The sequence below is a fragment of the Urocitellus parryii genome, chromosome X (genome assembly GCF_045843805.1).
Source record: "Urocitellus parryii isolate mUroPar1 chromosome X, mUroPar1.hap1, whole genome shotgun sequence".
NCBI classification, from domain to species: domain Eukaryota; kingdom Metazoa; phylum Chordata; class Mammalia; order Rodentia; family Sciuridae; genus Urocitellus; species Urocitellus parryii.
This window is the reverse complement of record NC_135547.1, coordinates 121,402,428-121,421,264: the sequence shown is the minus strand read 5'-3', so window position 1 is coordinate 121,421,264 and position 18,837 is coordinate 121,402,428. Positions and strand designations below refer to the sequence as shown.

General features: G+C 38.9%; 1 protein-coding gene across 2 annotated transcripts in view; it reads right to left on the bottom strand.

Annotated features, from left to right (window-relative positions):
• Pir (pirin) overlaps positions 1 to 18,837 on the bottom strand; it is a 103,968-nt gene that overhangs the window by 41,575 nt on the left and 43,556 nt on the right. The window lies entirely within an intron of this gene.

The window sequence follows — 18,837 nt, the reverse complement described above, 5'->3', positions numbered from 1 at the left end:
TCCTAGGGAGGTGCTATTAAGGCAGGGTGGGCTGCTAATATAGCTCCTCTTAAGGGTCTTGTTCCAGAAGTTAGCCCTCCTAGCTTTACAAGCTAATTGAAAAGAATAACAGATGTCTCCCTACAGCCACTTCCCAAATATGGCCCAATGTGTATGTACGTGTGTATTTTCATATTACACACACACACACACACACACACACACACACACATGCATATATATAAAACTTTTTTTTTATACTAGAAATTGAACCCAGGGATGCTTAACCACTGAGCCATAAGCCACATCCCCAGCCCTTTTTAGTTTTTATTTTGAGAGAGGGCCTTGCTAAGTTGCTTAGGGCCTCATTAAGTTGGTGAGGCTGGCCTCAAACTTGTAATCCTCCCACCTCAGCCTCTCAAGTGTTGGGATTACAGGCGTGTGCCACTATGCCTGACCCCCAGTGTTAATATTTTACTGGCTAAAAAGTTACTCCACATTTCTCATTTTTAATCTTCCACTTGATATAGTAATTTATCTCACATCCAAATGTATGGTTCTTCCCCAGGACTCCATAAAGCCATTTCCACTTTGAAATTCGAAAAAGTGGCTTATATATATTATTTTTTCTCATTTGGCTCTTTTGCCCAAAAAGTTAGTCTGCTACTGCTGGCTTGTAAAAGCACCAACTCCAAATATAAGAAAGGCAAAGTTTTGGAGAATTTTTCATTGTAAATGGTGTCTTTGATTCCATCAACAGTTAAGTAGAGTTTGTGATTCAATATAATGCCATACAGAATCATTGGTACAGACCAAAATATAAGGGGATTAGCACTTTTGCTATAAACTTTATGATGTCTCATTACTTATCACAAAGCCCTAGTGGCTCTAGTTTATCTTTCTTTTCTTTTTTTCTTTTGTAGCTTAAAAAGTCATACAAAAATTAGGGGCTGGGATTGTGGCTCAGTGGTAGAGTGCTCACCTAGCATGCATAAGGCACTGAGTTCGATCCTCAGCACCACATTAAAAAAAATAAAGATATTGTGTCCACCTAAAACTAAAAATAAATAAAAAAGAAATTCACACAAAAATGAGTTAGCTTGTCAAGGATGTGGAGTAACTGGAATGTTCATACACTGCTAATGCAGTATAATTTGGTACAAACACTTTGGAAAACTGCTTAGTGGTATATAGTTGGGATGAATATATGCATAACCTTTGACTGAACAATCCAACTCACAGGTGTACACCCAATTTAAATATTCACCTAAAGACATGCACAAGGATTTTAATAGCAGCACTGTGGAGAATAGACACAAACTGAAAATATCCCATATGTCTGTAACAGCAGAATGGATAAATGAATTGTATTGTACTTATACAGTGAAATACTATAGAGCAGGGAGGATAATAAACCTAACTACATGGAATAAATCAGAGCAATCTCACAAGCAAAATATTGAGCAAATGAAGCAAGCAGCATGTGATTTCATTCCTGTAAGGTTCAGAACAAGATGGAATTAACCTATGGTGTCAGAAGTCAGAAAAGCGTCTACCTTAGGAAAGTTAGTAACTGGACAGAGTTTAAAAAACGGGGTTTGGGGGCCACTGGAAACATTCTGCTTCTTGATCTGGCTGCTAGTTTCATTGGTGCGGACACTTGGTGAAGAAAATTCTCTGAGATGTACACTTGATGTGTGTACTTTTCTGTGTTTATATTTTAATAAAAAACTTACTTTAAAATGCATTTATAGGGCTGGGGTTGTAGTGAAGCCAGATTTAAAGTTAGGTAGTCAGTGTAGTTAGGTAAATCGGGTCTAATATCGAGTGAAATCTAAAATGGAGGCCATGCTGGGAATGACTCAGGGAAAACAGGACAACTCATGGAGTGTTAATAAAGTTCCGAAAAGGCCCTAGGCCAAAGTCCACCTGGAAGAAATGTTAATGAACATCCCCCAACGGATTCGAAGACAGCCCATCCCAAAGAAATGTTAATGAAGCCCAGGATACAGCCCCCAACAGATTTGGAGATAGCTCATCCCAAAGAAGTGCTAATGAACAGCAAACTTGACTCGGAAATGACCAGATTACTCCTGTGTCCCAAACCCTTCCCACCTACATTACATCACCAAACCTATAAAAAGGGGAACACATTGTCCGCTAACTGGATTCCACCTTTTGGGTCCCCTTCTTCTTCCGGGAGAAGTCTTTTCTTCTGTCCTTTAATAAATTCCTAATTTCTACTCTGGCCTTGCCTCGGCGTACTTCTTTGGTGTTATTCTTCAACATCGGGGAGCAAGAACTCGTCACCGGTCAACAGCGGTAACAGTAGCTCAGTGGTAGAATGCTTGCCTCTCATGCGTGAGGCACTGGGTTTGATTCTCAGCACTGTAAGGGTCCGGCGGAGCGTCGGAGGAAGAGACCACACAAGAGACCAGCTTCATGCAATAGGCAGGAGGGAGTTTATTGAACCAGCATGCTGGGGCTCAAGGCTCACTCAGGAAAGGAGAGCAGCCCAGAGCCCAGAGCAGAGGTCAAGCAGAGCTTAAGTACACTTTTTGGAGAGGGTGGGGGGCTTTGCATACATCAGAACAAATCATCTTGAGGCGCGGGAAAATTGAACAACAACCCTGAGCCCTGATTAGTACATTTATTGGCGGGAACAGTCTGGGCAGGGGTGATTGGTCACTACTAAGTGGGGTACACATTTAAACTGATTGGTTTGGTGGCCTGGATGTTTTCCTACTGAGCTATTTGGAGCCCTTAGCTAATAAACAACCAGGGATTCAATGGAAATATTACTGAGCAGTTCAGGTATTGTCCTAACAGCTACAGAGATTACAGGTTCCGGGAGTTGCAGAGGAATTTTAACAATACCTGGTCTATTATTTTCTTTTTTTAGCCCAAGCCTTTCAATTTAGAAACTTTACAATCCCCAGTCTTTTACACTTTAACTCAGACTCTTGCAGCTTAGAATCAGCTTGGAAATTTTACCTTTACAAGCACCATACAAAAATAAATAAATAATAAAGATATTGTGTCCAACTACAACCAAAAAAAAAAATTTAAAAATGAATTTATAGCCAGGCACGTTGGCGCACACCTGCAATCCCAGCAGCTTGGGAGGCTGAGACAGGAGGATTGTGAGTTCAAAGCCAGCCTCAGCAACTCAGGGAGGCATTAAGCAACTCAGCCAGACCCTGTCTCTAAATAAAATATAAAAAAGGGCTGGGGATGTGGCTCAGTGGTTATGAAGCCAGAATTAGATAGGCAGTCAGTGTAGATAGGTAAATCGAGTCAGGTTGGGTCAAGGAGGCCAATTTTGAGTGAGTCAGGGAAGTTGGAGACTGTCCCCTGAGGGATTGAAATGTTAATTACTTCAGAGTCCCTCCCCACCCTTATCAAGAACCTGCCCCTGCTCCAACCTGTTGCCAAGGTAACCTGTCCCAGGAATTGTCCCTTCCCACAGGGAGCTATAAGGTTGTTAATTAATGTGTCCTGGGCTGCTCCATCCTGCTCCCACCTGTTTCCCACCTTTTGGCCACTCCACTGAGCATCCCCGGCCTAGTCACAAACAGAGGAAGGAGAGAGATAAGGGGGGAAGAGGGCAGGAGAACACAGGAAGCCTAGGACATATAAAAAGGGCAGAACACCTCGCCTCTTGGGATACCAGGATACCAGCTATGGCCCCCTTCTCCCTCTATGTTACCCTTTCTAAATAAACCCTGCTTCATATGCTTGCCTCTGCGTGCTTCTCTAATGTTCAAACTTCAACATGTGGGGAAGCTGGACTCTAACTAGCGGTATCAGTTAAGCACCCCTGGGTTCAATCCTCAGTTCAATCCCAAAAAAGAAAAAAATATATATTTATAGCTGGACCCAGAGGTGCACGCCTGTAATCCAGTGGCTCCAGAGGCTGAGACAGGAGGATCAGGAGTTCAAAGCCAGCCCCAGCAATGGCAAGGTGCTAAGCAACTCAGTGAGACCCTGTCTCTAAATAAAATACCAAATGGGATGTGGATGTGCTCAGTGGTTCAGTGCCCTTGGGTTCAATCTCTGGTACCAAAAAAAAAAAAAAAAAAAAAAAAGCATTTATACATACACAAAAAGAGAATACAGAACCCAGAATTATTTACCACCATTGATAAGGACATAATTTTGCAGAGAATAATTACATAAGTTCCATGAGAACAAGGACATTCATGCCTTTATCACTGAATTCTCAGGGGCAATTTATCTGTCACATAGTAGATATTCAACAAATATTTATTTTTTATTTATTTGGTACTAGGGATTGAACCCAGGGGTGCTTAACCACTGAGCCACATCCTTAGCCCCTTTTTTATTTTTTTTTTTATTTTGAAACAGGGTCCCACTAAGTTGCATAGAACTCACTAAGTTGCTGAGGTTGGCTTTGAACTAATGATCCTTCTTCCTCAATCTCCTGAGCTCCTGGGATTACAGATGTGTACCACTGCACCCAGATTCAATAAATATTTATCAAATGATGTTTCACAATGGAAAATCCCATATATTTTTGACAGTATATCTAGGATATTCATCAATATCTATATGTAGCAAAATGCCACTCTTCAGGACAAGTGAATTTAGTATGGTCTGTACATTAAATTAGAATTATAAATTAAATAAGTAATGTTGATTATCAGTAGACCTTTTTCCTTTCTTATGTCACCTATCAAGGCTTTGGGCTTTAAAATGGTCTGGTAGCAAATTCTACTCCATGGTTGTGTAATTATGTTAAAATGAATCCAAATGCTATCTCTAACTAAAATGAACTAATAAAAATAAAATAAATAAAATGGTCTAATGGGGTTTTACATGGCTTACAAGGTCATGCTGCACTGGTACAGCTTCAAAGACTGGCAAGGCAAATTCCCCTGTGCATACATAAATGAAACCAGAAAGATCTGTGACATCAAGTGCAACCCAGGGCCAAAGATTCACAATCAATCTGAAGAGCTTGAAGCATACATAAAACAAGGGCAGCTCACAAGCGACACAGGATCTAGGATCATTAGGTGATTAGGTGTGCATGGCACCATCTGGAAAGAGACTGGTGGTTGGTTTTTTTTTTTGTTTTTTTTTTTTCTTCCTGGTGAAGACGTCTAAAGTTACCTCTAAAAAGATCCAGGGTAAACTTTACATAATATCAAATGACTCTTCAACTTGGGCAATATCAACTTTCAAACAAAGGATGCCTGTTTGGTTTAAGCATCTTTATCAATCTCTGCCCCAATGGCAGAAGCATGTCTTTGCCTACAGCAAAGAGATTAATCACAGAGAGGTTCTTGGCTGATTATTTACTAGTATTCTCTCAGAATATGGAAAAAAATAACCTTGAACTGAAATCAGCAGTCTCTGATATTGCTTCCCCTGCTGACTAACAAAGTTTAGTTCATTCATCTGAAAACTTTGTAGGGACACTTGCTGATGTTTAAGTCTACTTCTGGGTTTGAAGTTCTGGGTCAGAAAATTAATGTTTTTCCTTCATACTTTAATTTGTAAAAAATTCTCTTTTAATTTCTCAGACTGGAGTTACTGAGGAGTGAGACTGTAGCTGGGGTGAGGGAGGACAACTAGGGCAGTGGGGAGCTAGTGGGGGGCTACTGGTTAACTCCCTCTGTTTTGCCCTCAGCTTTAGCCATAAATCTTGCCCTCCTGGGCTGGCTATTTTTCTTCTTTTATTCCTGCCTTTAGCTTCTCAAACAAAGCCACATTATCTCAAAACTAGTAATCTACCTAAGACTACACAAATAAATGCAGACACACACACCCAACCATGCACACATAGAGCATTCTGTTTTCATTTTATGCATTCATTTGAAAATTTTAAATGAAAATCAAGAACTTTTTGTTTTTTTGTTGTTGTTTAGCACTAGGGAACTTTCCCACTGAGCCACATCCCCAGCCCTTCTTACAATTTTTGAGACAAGGTCTCCCTAAGTTGCTTAGGGCCTGGCTAAATTTCCGAGTCTGGTCTCGAACTTGCAATCCTCTTTCCCCAGCCTCCTGAGTCACTGGGATTACAGGCTTGCACACTACACCCAGCAATGAGCGATATTATAAAGCCAGAAATATATCCTATTGCCTCAGAGTGTGAAAAAGGCTAAAGGGAATTTTTAAATTGATTTTAGAGGTATTTTTCACTACATCTATATCCTAAAATAGAATTCTGATTTTAGTATTCTTTTGTATTGAAATTTGGATCACTGAGGATTTCAATATCACATGTCTTGAGTAAATGACTGTCCCAACCCCTCTAAACTAAATGTATATTATTCTACTTAATTTATAATAAGATAAAACTCAGTTGAAAGCTGTTCCCATGAGTATGTGAGTAGGTGCACACATATATACAAATATACACATTTTTTGAAAAGCAGGTCAATTTTTAAAATTTTTTTTTTTTTTTTTTTTTTTTTAGAATTTTTAATATTTATTTTTTAGTTCTCGGCGGACACAACATCTTTGTTGGTATGTGGTGCTGAGGATCGAACCCGGGCCGCACGCATGCCAGGCGAGCGCGCTACCGCTTGAGCCACATCCCCAGCCCCCAATTTTTAAAATTTTTGATCTTCCATCATAACTCTGTTGAAATAGCACTGTAAATTATGTTCACTTAACTCAAAGATAAAAATGACAGCCTCCAATACACTTTGAAAAACCTGGATTTAGTTTTTTTTATTACATACACTGCTGATTTCCAAGCATAAAGAAACATCAAAATTTGGTACATTCTTTCCTGTATTCTGTTTATTTTTATGTATAGTATTAAACTATTAATACACCCTCAAAGTGGAATGGGAATTTAAATAAATCATTGCTTTTTTTGTTGAAACTTAGCTATCAATTATCTATTTCCATAGGATTGAAACAAATTGGGCCATGACAAACTAAAATAGAACATTCCTCTACAAATCTGTTTCAGCATGGACAGAACTAATGCACTTAAATTCCATCAGTGAAATTGTTTACTTTCTCCTTTTCTCTGTTTTTGTTCTGATTAATAATGCTTGCACAGGTACTAAAATCCCAAACTATTCTTCCTTCTTCTTTCTTCCCATATCATAATTCTTGGTTGAAAGTATTTAGGAGGGCTGAGGTTGTGGCTCATAGATAGAGTGCTCGCCTACCATGCGTGAGGCACCAGGTTAGATCCTCAGCACCACATAAAAATAAAATAAAGATATTGTGTCCACCTATAACTAAAAAAAAAAAATATTTTTTAAAAAGAAAGTATTTAAGAAACTTTCCTTTAAAGAGTTTAGTCTATAGAAGAGCCTAATGACTTATAATCACATGGTTCAAATAACATACAAGAAAGCTTCTAGAACATAAGTAATGTAACTCTTCATAAGAGGTTAAGGGTGAATTTTCCTAACCTACAGCAACAGGGGTGCTACCAAATGCAGGAGAGCCTTGTGTCTCTTTCTCTATAAATATGTCAGAACCAAACCCTTAATGAGTCTCAGACACCATTCCAATAACAACCACAAAACAACCAAGACAAAACTAGGTCTATAAAATCATTTCCTTCCAAACTCAAACTACCTTCATTTTACGTCCTTCAAAGACTTTCCAGTTACCCGGGCTTTTAGTATGATACCCTTGTCAAGCTGGCTTCCTTCCTCTGCTTTTATTCACAAATGTGATCTTAATTAGGAGATGAAATTGCTTCCATATGGAAGCCATGTGGCTTTAAAACATCTTCCCAAGAAAAAGAGTATGCTACATTGCTATATGTGAGCGTGGCAAAGGGAATATCTTGAATTCTGCCACTGCTCCCTTCACAAGATAACTGCTGCCCATTTATTCCTGAGTGCTACTGCTTCTGTCACCAGACTGCCCTTCCTAGAAACAAGTGGAAACAACTTAATGCCCATGTCAGAGCTGTAATAAATGCTTTCACATTTCTTTGGGGGATCTATTTCACAAACTATAATATAATGACTTTTCAAGAAATGCACTCAAATTCTCAGTCTAAGAGAATTTGCTAAACAAATTAAGTAATTATAGTAAGGAGTTCCAAACCAAAATATGAAGAAAGAAACAGTGTTTCTACCTGTTCCTAGATCTTTACCCTCCAGCTGAGCCATCCTTCTAATGATGGGCATTATGTTTTATGGGTTTTGGGTGTGTGTGTCATTGCTAACTTGGGACCAATATTATTGCATGTAAATCTCTGACCGCATTTCTGATTTTTCCCTTTATGGAAAAATTATGAGTCTAAAGGTCTAGACAATGTAGCCCAAAGCAAATTGGTCAACACAATCATCTGTTTAAACAGCAATTTTATTGAAAATGTCTAAAGCTAGCCACTCCTTTTTCTAGTCTTGGAAATTTTGCTATACCACAGGGCAGTTTTCAATTCCTTCTATTGGTTTGGGGTTCCCCCCCCCATTGTTAGAAGATTAACACATTCCAGTAAATTCCCTATTATTGCGCATTTAGATGTTTTTCCTTGTCACAAACAGAGAAGGGAAGAACTAATTGCAGAAAAGAAGGGGAAAGAGAGGAAAAGGAAAAAATCTGAAAATCTTTTAAAAATGGAAAAAAAGAAAAGTAACTTAACCTGAAAAAAATGTTACAGGTACCATCTCCATAGTACAAATAACAATACTGCAACAATGTGTATCTAGAAGTAATTATTTTGATCATTTCTTATACTAAGTGACTTTCTCCCTAATTGTTTTTGGTCAAGTCACTTGGCAACTACCTGTAAAAAAGTACCCATGTTGTCAAAATGTTGGTCCGCTTATTTTTAATCTCAATTTAAAAAACACAAAATTGGTATTTCCTTACTCTTTAAATTAACTATAAGTTTAGATGATATTGTTACTCTTAATTTAAAAAACAGTATTATAAGAATAACAATAGCTAAATATATTGAGGACTTAACATGTACCAAGCACTGTTCTACAGACCTCACGTGTATTAATTATGTTGCTTATACTTCTCCCTGTTATTTTTTGGTACTGGGAATTGAACTCCAGGGGCACTCAACCACTGAGCCACACCCCCAGTTCTATTTTGTATTTTAGTTAGAGACAGGGTCTCACTGAGTTGCTTAGCACCTCGCTGTTGCTGAGGCTGGCTTCAAACTCGAGATCCTCCTGCCTCAGCCTCCAGCCACTGCGCCCAGCTATACTTCCCTCTTAATAAACTGTTACATACATATACAAAATGATACAATGAAATCCACTATTCTGTATAACTTATATGCACCAATAAAAAACTATCTGCTCATTAACCTATTTAACTTTTCATTCATTTATGAATTCTCTCATTTGGAAGATATTGATTGAGAATCTATAATCTTCTTTATCACTATTATGTTTGCACATACACTTGGGTTTATTTCAGGTAGGTTCTTTTCTGCCAGTTACAAAGAGCCTCAATGGAGATGACCAAATGTCCACTTTACCAGCTACCTCAGGAGCCCCAATTAATAGAAGCATATCTACTATACGAGGAGTTCATGTCGACATCTAGCACCTCTCCCATGGCCTCCTAGTCTCCTCAGTTTTCTTTCTATCAACTTTTCACCCTCATGGTCTGTTGGGCTTTGTTCTGGGAACAAAATACTTCAGCACAGACCTATTCTCTCCACCACCATACATACTCAAGAAATTCGGTACCAGATCCCACAGCCCCTGCCTGCAAAACTATCCCTTGCCTTTTTCTTGAAGATTTTAAGGCTCAGGGAAACATAGATTTACCACCTAATTTAAAGCAAACTTCCAACTCTTCTTGTTTAGAATAAGCTAATGCTCTTCAACAAAATGATGTTTTCTGTCCTCAATCCCAAGCACTCTTATTTCTGAATTCTTGATTATTTTAAACAATTCTGATAAGGAGTGGGAGAGATTAGTTTCCATCCTCAGTGCCAAAGGTACTGTGGGAAGAATTAAAATCCGTAATGGTATTTTGACATATACATGAAGTGTTACATAAAGAGAAGACAAGGAACTCTTGGGCAAAATGCCAAGCCTCTGTGCAGGGTGGGAGTTAGAGAGGAGGACCAGAAAACATTTTGAACCTCTATCAACCGTGAAGGACTGTGGACACTCTTGAGCATCAAGCTGTCCAGCTGACCAAGAATTTTGAACATCGCCAAATTATCCTCAGTCTAGTCTCCATAGTATCATTTACTCAAGCAGCCCTTATAACACTCCAATCCTTCTCCTCTCATCTTTTATTTATGGGAAGGGCAGAGAGAAGATAGTGACTAAAGGGGAAGAGAACAAAGATGCTGACAGGAAATTAAGCTAAAGACATGTTAATTATGAAACTGGACTGTGATTTTATTTTTTCACCCTTTGAGTCAGCATCCTTGCCCAAATACAGATGTTCTAATTTTTTGGAAAATTAAAACCAGAGAAAGCAAAAAGGTCCATCTACCTATAACCCCATAAAGGTAACAGTACAATGAAACCACAAATGGCCCCTAAATGTGCTAGCAAGGAGCCTTCCTATCCCTTAGCTCCAATCCATAGGTAATATGTTCCAAGACTGAGTCAGCAAACCTATTAACTGATGCTAGAATATTCTTCATAGGGCTTTGCAATATTTTAAATCTCTATTAGCCACATTTGGTGTTTGCTAAGAATTTTTTAAGAGTTCTTGCAAGACAATGCATCAAGGTGTAACATGACAAAATTTTTGGGCAAAGACAAAATTACATAGAACTCTGGGAACTGATACCTTTGTATGGATAGGATCCTTTAATTTAATGATAAAGGGGGAATTTACTATAGTACAAGACTTCTCCTAAGTGACTGTTTGCAGGACATTCTAAAACAGGCAGGATCTGTGCTTGAACAGACATGTGTCTAAGGGTCCCCTTTTGATGTAGAAAGAGAAAGGGATGTTCATTTTGAAGCTTCCTTCCACAAAAATGAGATAAGGCATTTCCAAACTGGAGAGAAACATGGCCAGCAAATTTAAGCAGAAGGGCTGAATGGTGTGATAAGGAAAGGGCAATGTGCCAATAAAATGGGGCAAAATTCAGGAAACCTGTCTTTAGGTCTAGTCTCCTTCTGAAATGAACTATGAGACACTGGGGAAGACTTTTTGCCTGGTTGGACTGCAGCTTTGTCATTTATCTCAAGTGTGTTGTTGCTGCCTGACATTCTGATTCAAATGGAGGAGCCCAAATGAAATGGAAGAGGAGGTATTGGTTGGCTTGGAGACGCATCTCACTCTATCAGAATTCTAGACTCTTGCTTCCTAAGAACTTTGTTTAGGTTCTAGTACCCCATTACAGCAATGGAGAAGCTGAACGAATGGAAAGTTTCCTAACCAACTATTATATACATGGAGCAGAGATGGTTCCATGTATATTGGGTAAAAATGGCCCCCATATTGCTTACTTCTCCACAGCAGGCTAAGGCCATTAACCCAAAGCCCACCGATACCAAATTCAAATTCTCAAATAGCTTTAAATACATTCTGAATAAACAATTTTAACCATCTAGAACCTTCGTATTTCTAACCCTGACATCTCTACCTGACATCTGCTAGCCAAACTACACCCAAATTCTGCTAGCCAAAAATAAGACAAACTTTATATCTAAAAAGTACCCCAAACTGCTGCTATCCTTTGGAGTTCTCTGGTCCAAAGACACCTCACCTTGCTGCTAGAGACCCCACTTTGCTGTTGAGTAACATTACCATGACACATAAGTTCCCCTCTCTGACTTTCCCCTCTCCCTCAGGATATCTCTTGCCCTATTTTCCTTCACACTGTTCCTGGAAACTCTTTAGCTGTGAGGGACATGCCCCTCTCATGCAACCTTGTCCAAGCACTGCCTAAATTAATTTTGTGTTATTGCCTCTCATGAACCTGACTCTTCTTTGATTAACCACCAAAACCTCAAACTTACTCCACCAATCTGTCTAAAATAAAGTATTCAAATAGATTCCCAAAGTATCAAATATGGCTTCTTGTATATACAAACATGAGAAGAAGTTTCCAGTTACTCAACAACGTCTCAGAGAAACTGCAGAGCTGATCAAATCTGCTAAACCGCTGGGGATCTACAGGAGTCAGTATCTATTCCCAATTCAGGAGCAGGCTTGTTCATGAATTCCTGGGTAAGTAGGAAGTGGTCAGCTCCTTAGCAAAATTATAGATGATGGTCAAGATTTTCCTCTGAGCCCTTCACATATGTCTCTCAGACTCTATCTCTAAAGTTGCCACAGCTGAAGCCTGCTCTTAACACAAAATCTGATTTATACCAGGTTGCGCTTAACGGGTAAGGACCTGGGTGAGCTTGTGGTTAGAAGTGCAAACTCTGGAGTCAGTCCATCTAGTTAGAATCCCAGATTTGTCACTTACTACATATGTAACCCTGGGCAAGTTGCTAATCTCACCTGTTTCCATTCCTTATTTTATTAAGTTGTTGGAAAGAATCTGATTGACGCTTTTTATATGCCTCCTCAGAGTCTCTTAGCCTCACTAGCTCCTGAGATGGAGATGCCTGGGTGCCACTGCGGCTACCATTGCTGAGATCCACTGCCTTAGCCCCTCCTGGCTGACTGCCAAGTTTGGATACAGCCTTAATTACTTCCACCCCCCTGCTACAGCAGATCCAGGGCCTGGGTTGAACCTGACTGTCCCACTGAGGCTCTGGATTACTTCCTCCTCATCAAGACCTCAATGAGGGCTGGAGATGTGGCTCAGCGGTAGCGCGCTCGCCTGGCATGCGTGCGGCCCGGGTTCGATCCTCAGCACCACATACCAACAAGCATGTTGTGTCCGCCGAGAACTAAAAAATAAATATTAAAAATTCTCAAAAAAAAAAAAAAAAAGACTTCAATGAAGAACTAAGCCACAAGATGTGGTAAATTGCTTCCTTGTTCTGATTTTATTCCATATTATTTTCTGAAAGCTAATAATATAAGTCTAAGTAAATATAGGCTTTGCTTCTGGCAGCTACACAGTATTCTACCTCATAGGATCTCTATATTTTACTTATCCATTCCCTAACTGATGAACCTGTATATCATGGCTGACCACTTTCTACCACCTATGATACTAGGATGACCACTGTCATATGTCTGCTTGGTGAAGTTTTGGTGAAACAAATTTCCAGGAAGGAATTTTGCAGGACATGCCTTATATGCAGTTAATTTTATTGAGTAATGCCAGCCTGCTCACCACAAAGAATATAATCACAACTGCCTGCCAATCATGATGTTGCCATTTCTTCCCAACCTTGCCAGCACTTGACAGTAACCAAGTTTCTAGAGTAACCAACCTCCTTGGAGGTTGCTTGTGCAATGAAATTTCATGGAATCAGGGCTGGTATTGTAATAAATGTGTCTTCTGTTACCTGTTGGGACTATTTTTTTAAGTGAGATAAATGCAAATTGAGGTGGAATGAATTCAAGTTTGGCAGAATTATTGGAGACATATCTAGTGCCGGGGATGCAACCCTTGCTACGCTGCTTAGAAAGAAAATCCTTGTTCTACTCAAGCAAAGCAGGATTAAAATTGGGTAAAGATGCTTTGGTACTTTATTTAGAAGATAAATTTTAAGTAAATTTCTTTTGACTTGATTTATAAAGACAAGGAATTTTTGATCTGAACTTTATTTCATCTTAGACACTTGATGATAGGAGAAGTTTGCCTTCAAGCTTGGGATATTTTACTATTGACATAATTTTTATGCTGCTACTTGGGCTTCTCATATACCATTCAACATGGTTACAAATAATTTAGCAAAAAATAAAATAGAATAGGAAGTGAATGTGCAGGCTAGAATACAATGTCCCTCACTGTAAATATAATCAAAATACTCTGTATTCACTTCAGATCCTTCTGGGGTACAACCAAGTCTAGAGAGCAGAAGTTAATTTTGCTGGGAGGAGGGCCACACCGACAAACTTCTCATCTCCCTCCCTGAGGGGACAGTCACCACAAAGTGTCAAATCTAATATATTAATAAAACATAACACTAGGGGGATGTTAGGGGGAGCCTCCAGACCCCTCCCTAATGTCCTGATGAGGAAACACTGCTAGATGCTCTCTGCCTTCCTCAGTAATCCCTGGGGGTAGAGAGCCGGGGAAGAAGGAGGTAAGATGGGGTTGGTGAGGGTAATTCAAGGAACTGAGCATGCTCAGCTCAGTTCAGACCCAATCCTTCCAGGCTTTTTAATGTCTCTTTCTCTGTTTTTTGGCCATGAGATAACAAGCATGCCTCTGAAGATGCCTATGACCCTATAGCTCTTCCTGGACATGGTTAATGAAGTGGGGGGGGGGAGTATTAGAAAACCCAAAAGGTCTCAGATACAAGTCACGTGCTCCTACCCAGATTCAACTGGTAATAGAGATGATACTTGCTTCCCTATCTGGCTACCTTCTCAGTCTACGTCTTAGACCATTCTGAATTTGAGAGGGGTAGAAAGGAGTAGCAAATTTTGGTTGTCTCCTCAACCTCAATTCCCCACAATTGACTTTTACCAAATTCTAGGCCCTCTACAATGTACTGGTCTGCTTCAGTGCATCTGGCTGACAGAGTATCAGTTAAAACCTAAGAAAACATTTCATGACAGTCACCAGGAACTCTTGCTCAAAACTTCTGTTGGACTGATAAGTAACAGATGGCCTCAAATCAGTATCTCAGCCAAGTCTCAGTAGTTAGTCAGAGACACTCAAAGTCTCCCAAGGCAGACAAAGACGTAGGTGACTATGGACATCTGACAAGGACAGCTGCCACAGCCAAAGTGGAGGCTGCTTGGAAACAGAATCTGGTCAGGACTCAACTGGCAGAAACAGTAACTGGTGTGTGTGTGGCAGGGGAGGGAAGGGCGGGCAGTGTACAAGAAAACTGGTGGAGAAAAAGGAGAAACGAACAAAAATCAATGCTAACGGAATCAAGTTGGAGTAGAAAAGTTGCTGGGTTGTTTTTCTTACTCCTTTTAATAGTTCAGCTCTCCCTCTCTTGTGGACCACTTATTTGTAATTACAGAATAACAGAAGAGCTGGGGATATAGCTCAGTTGATAGAGTATTTGCCTAGCATGTGCAAGGCCCTGGGTTCAATCCCCAGTACCACCAAAACAAACAAACAAACAAACAAACAAATAACAGAAGAAGATGGGATGACAAAGCCAGAATTACTTTTAGAACCTAGAGATACAACAAAAACTAACCCAAGGCAAGTGTTTGAAGGGGGTAGGAAAGATGATCCTTGGTTTGAACTTCAAAATCACTTCCTTTAAAAGGAAGCATTTAAATATCTCCAACTAGAATATTACTCAACCATTAGTAAGAATAAAATTATGGCATTTGCCAATAAATGGATGAAAATGGAGACTATTGTGTTAAAATTAGCCAGACCCCAAAAAAACAAAGGCCAAATGTTCTCTCTGATACGTGGATGCTAAAATACAATAAGGAGGGGAGAAAAGAAGTTCATTGGATAAGTCAAAGGGAATGAAGGGAAGGAAGGGGGATGGGAATGAGAAAGACAGTAGAATGAATGAGACATAACTTTCCTATGTCCATATATGAACACATGACCAGTGTAACTCCACATCATGTCCAACCACAAGAATGGGAAGTTATTTTCCATGTATGTATGATATGTCAAAATATATTCTACTATCATGTATAACCAAAAAGAATAGAAAAATTCAAATGAATAAATAAATATCTCTAATTGGTATTTATAGTTGGTCCAGGAAAAGAACTATGAATATGATGGTTTCCTTCCATGTTGTTAAAAATGATTATATGAAAGCAAAGAGAACAAGGAGGTTTTTAACATTTCCAGAAAAAGAGTCAAATTATTATTATTTCTCAATTAGCCAGGCCAAGTTGGACATTGATGTATTCATGTTCTAAGCCAAATATAACAACTATATTCTCCACAGTAAAAGACTCTGATAGTAACATGAGATTGTCAACATACTTTATATACAGAGATATGAAAAATCATGCTGTATATATGTATAATAAGAATTGTAATGCAAAAAAACCAAAGTACATATATGAAGACATGGATTGGCGTGAACATACTTTATATACAAAGATATGAAAAATTGTGCTCTATATGTGTAATAAGAATTGTAATGCATCCCCCTGTCATGTATTTAAAAAATAAAATCAATTAAAAAAAAGAATAAACATTTATTTTGAAGGCCTTCTTAGAGCATTTCTTTAATCTTCATATAGGGCTGATCCTTCTAATCTATCTTCCCATTAACCCACCACAATTACTATTCTGGGGGCTCACCATAATATACTCATGTTACCAGTTGATGTGTCTGTCTTTTTAATTGTGACCTTCCAGCTCCTTGAATTTTCCCATCATTTTTCCCCATACCTTCACAGGTCTTGCCTACTATTGGCCCTCAGTACATGTGTGCTGAACTCAACTGAACTAATGTCATAACTTCCCAGGATGCCCTCCAGGAAATCCTTCCAATCTCCCCATGGCTGATATGGAAGTCCTTCTGGTAATGGTAGGTTCTTTCAGTTTACTCATCTCCTTTTACTAAACCAAGCAAATAAAAAACAACCCCTGGATCTGTAATGGATGATAAAAAGGATTCCCTGTGATTTTCAGATCACACCATGCTCCTCTTTTAACAGAGTAGTTACTTCAATGATTTTGAGCCCACTTGAGTTGAAACTTTGAAATATTTGGCTATCCTGGAGTGCCTATACCTGTTCTGTAGAATTCTTCTTAAAATTAGACTAATTGGGGCTGGAGTTGTGGCTCAGTGGTAGAGCACTTGCTTAGCATGTGTGAGGCCCTGGGTTCAATTCTCAGCACTGCATATAAATAAATGAATAAAATAAAGGTCCAGCAACATCTGAAATATATAAAAAATAGATTTATTAAGGTATAATTTATATACCATAAACTTTCAATGCTTCAAGTAATCAGAATTATATCTGACACTAAATTTGCTTATCATATTCAGTGTAAGTTTGGTCAAACTATTCAAAAGCTACATGCTCCCAAGGATTTTTCCTTTGGTCAAAATAAAGTCTTATGTTTATAATTACTAACAACAGAGCTTTATATATATATGCTGATACCAGTTTTTAAAATACATCAATCTCAACTTTTTAATACAATATGCTAGAGTCATCTACAGAAAGTTCATCTACAGAAAGTTCTTTGACACTATCCTATATTTTTTGCTATGGTTAGAAAAAATATGATGTGCTCCTGAGGAAAGACTTATTATATCCTAAAAGGCAAGCCTTGCCAGCCAGAGGAGTGATTACAACAATATGCTAAAATGTCCACTCACCTTTTTTTGAAGGTGACATCTTGGTTTTTTTATAGTTTTCATTATGCTCTTAGTGTAATTTTCCCAGCAAATTTATAATCCTGATCACTAAGGCCAAGGATGTATAAATAGAACAAAATGTAACTTCTGGATTAAAAATGTACCTATCCATTCTTCATTTACTGGCAGAAGAGGGCTTGTTGACACCATTGGAATGTACTTCCTAGGTGACTGGGTCAACAGGGACATCTTGAAGGAATAAGAACATCTGGCACCCTTTGTGCACACCAAGAATGGTATTTCTGGGGTGAGTGGGCTGCCCTGGGCAAGAGCAACCTTTTGTACAGCTGATTTGAGCAGATCTTGACCATTGTTTATTTGAACATTCCTAACTGCAAATGAAGTGCCAACTATGGCTGCCTACCACAGCACAAGTTCTTTGAAGTTGCTGGGTGCATTTCTTTGGTGTTCTCTTATTTACTAAGCAAGACTAACAACCTAATTGTGCCCATTCTCAATGTTGAATCAAAGCCAAGTTTTGCCCTTGTCTGTGGAATGATGCTGATCATATGCTCGGGCCACCTGGCCTGTTTTGGATAGGGACCATACAATAAACTGTTCCAAGAAATTTGAGATGAGATAGGACTACCTGAACCTCAAGCCCTGCTGTTTAAAATCTTCAAAGAGAGGGATGCAGGAACATATAAACCATTATCAAACAATCTCTGCCCTTTCTATTTTCTTTCTTTCCCTCCCTCCATCCATACAAGCAGATTGAATTCTCCCTCCTCTGGACTATAATGGAATTTTTACATACTGTTACTTTAGGGTTTCCCATGTCATATTATAGTTCTGATGCTTGCTTGCTTCTCTCCCCATCCTCAGCTATGAACTTTTTTGAGGACTGTGGTTGTATCTTATTCACATCATGTTTCCAACGTGCATTAAGTGGGTGCTTAATGACTGAATGAACAGAGATCCCAGAGAAATGGGAGAAGTATACAAAATGAGAAGTGCCAGTCCAAAAATGTCATCAGTTATGAATGAACATAGGATACTGGTGTGGATCTAGAGGGAAGTCAACATGCTGATGAGCTGGGCAGCTGGGTTGGACCTTCATGAGCACCAGCAAGCAGATAAAAATGGTGAAACCCTCAACTCCATTTTCCCATAGTACTTTGCAATATTCTTTCTCTCAAATGCTATTTTGCTCCTTCCCCTAAACTGAAGGGAGACCAGGAAGCTCTCTGCCTCACATTCATAGTTCCTTTCCTTTGTCCTCCCCATCTGGTCATTACAATATACTTATTTAAAGTCTCAAAAGGGAAATTCTGCCAGAATTCATTATGGTGATTGTGAATTGTTTAGGTGGAACTTTATTTTTTCAGCATTTTTTGTAGCATGTAATTAAAATGGACCTAAGAAAAATTGCTGCAAATAAAAGCCAATGGAAAATGAAATTATCAGAAAGAAACATAAAATTGCATCTTGGATTCCCGAAGTGATCGAATCATATTAGATCTACAAACACTGCCTCAAAGAGATAAATGGACATTCATTTTTATGTGTCGACTTAAGGTTTAGC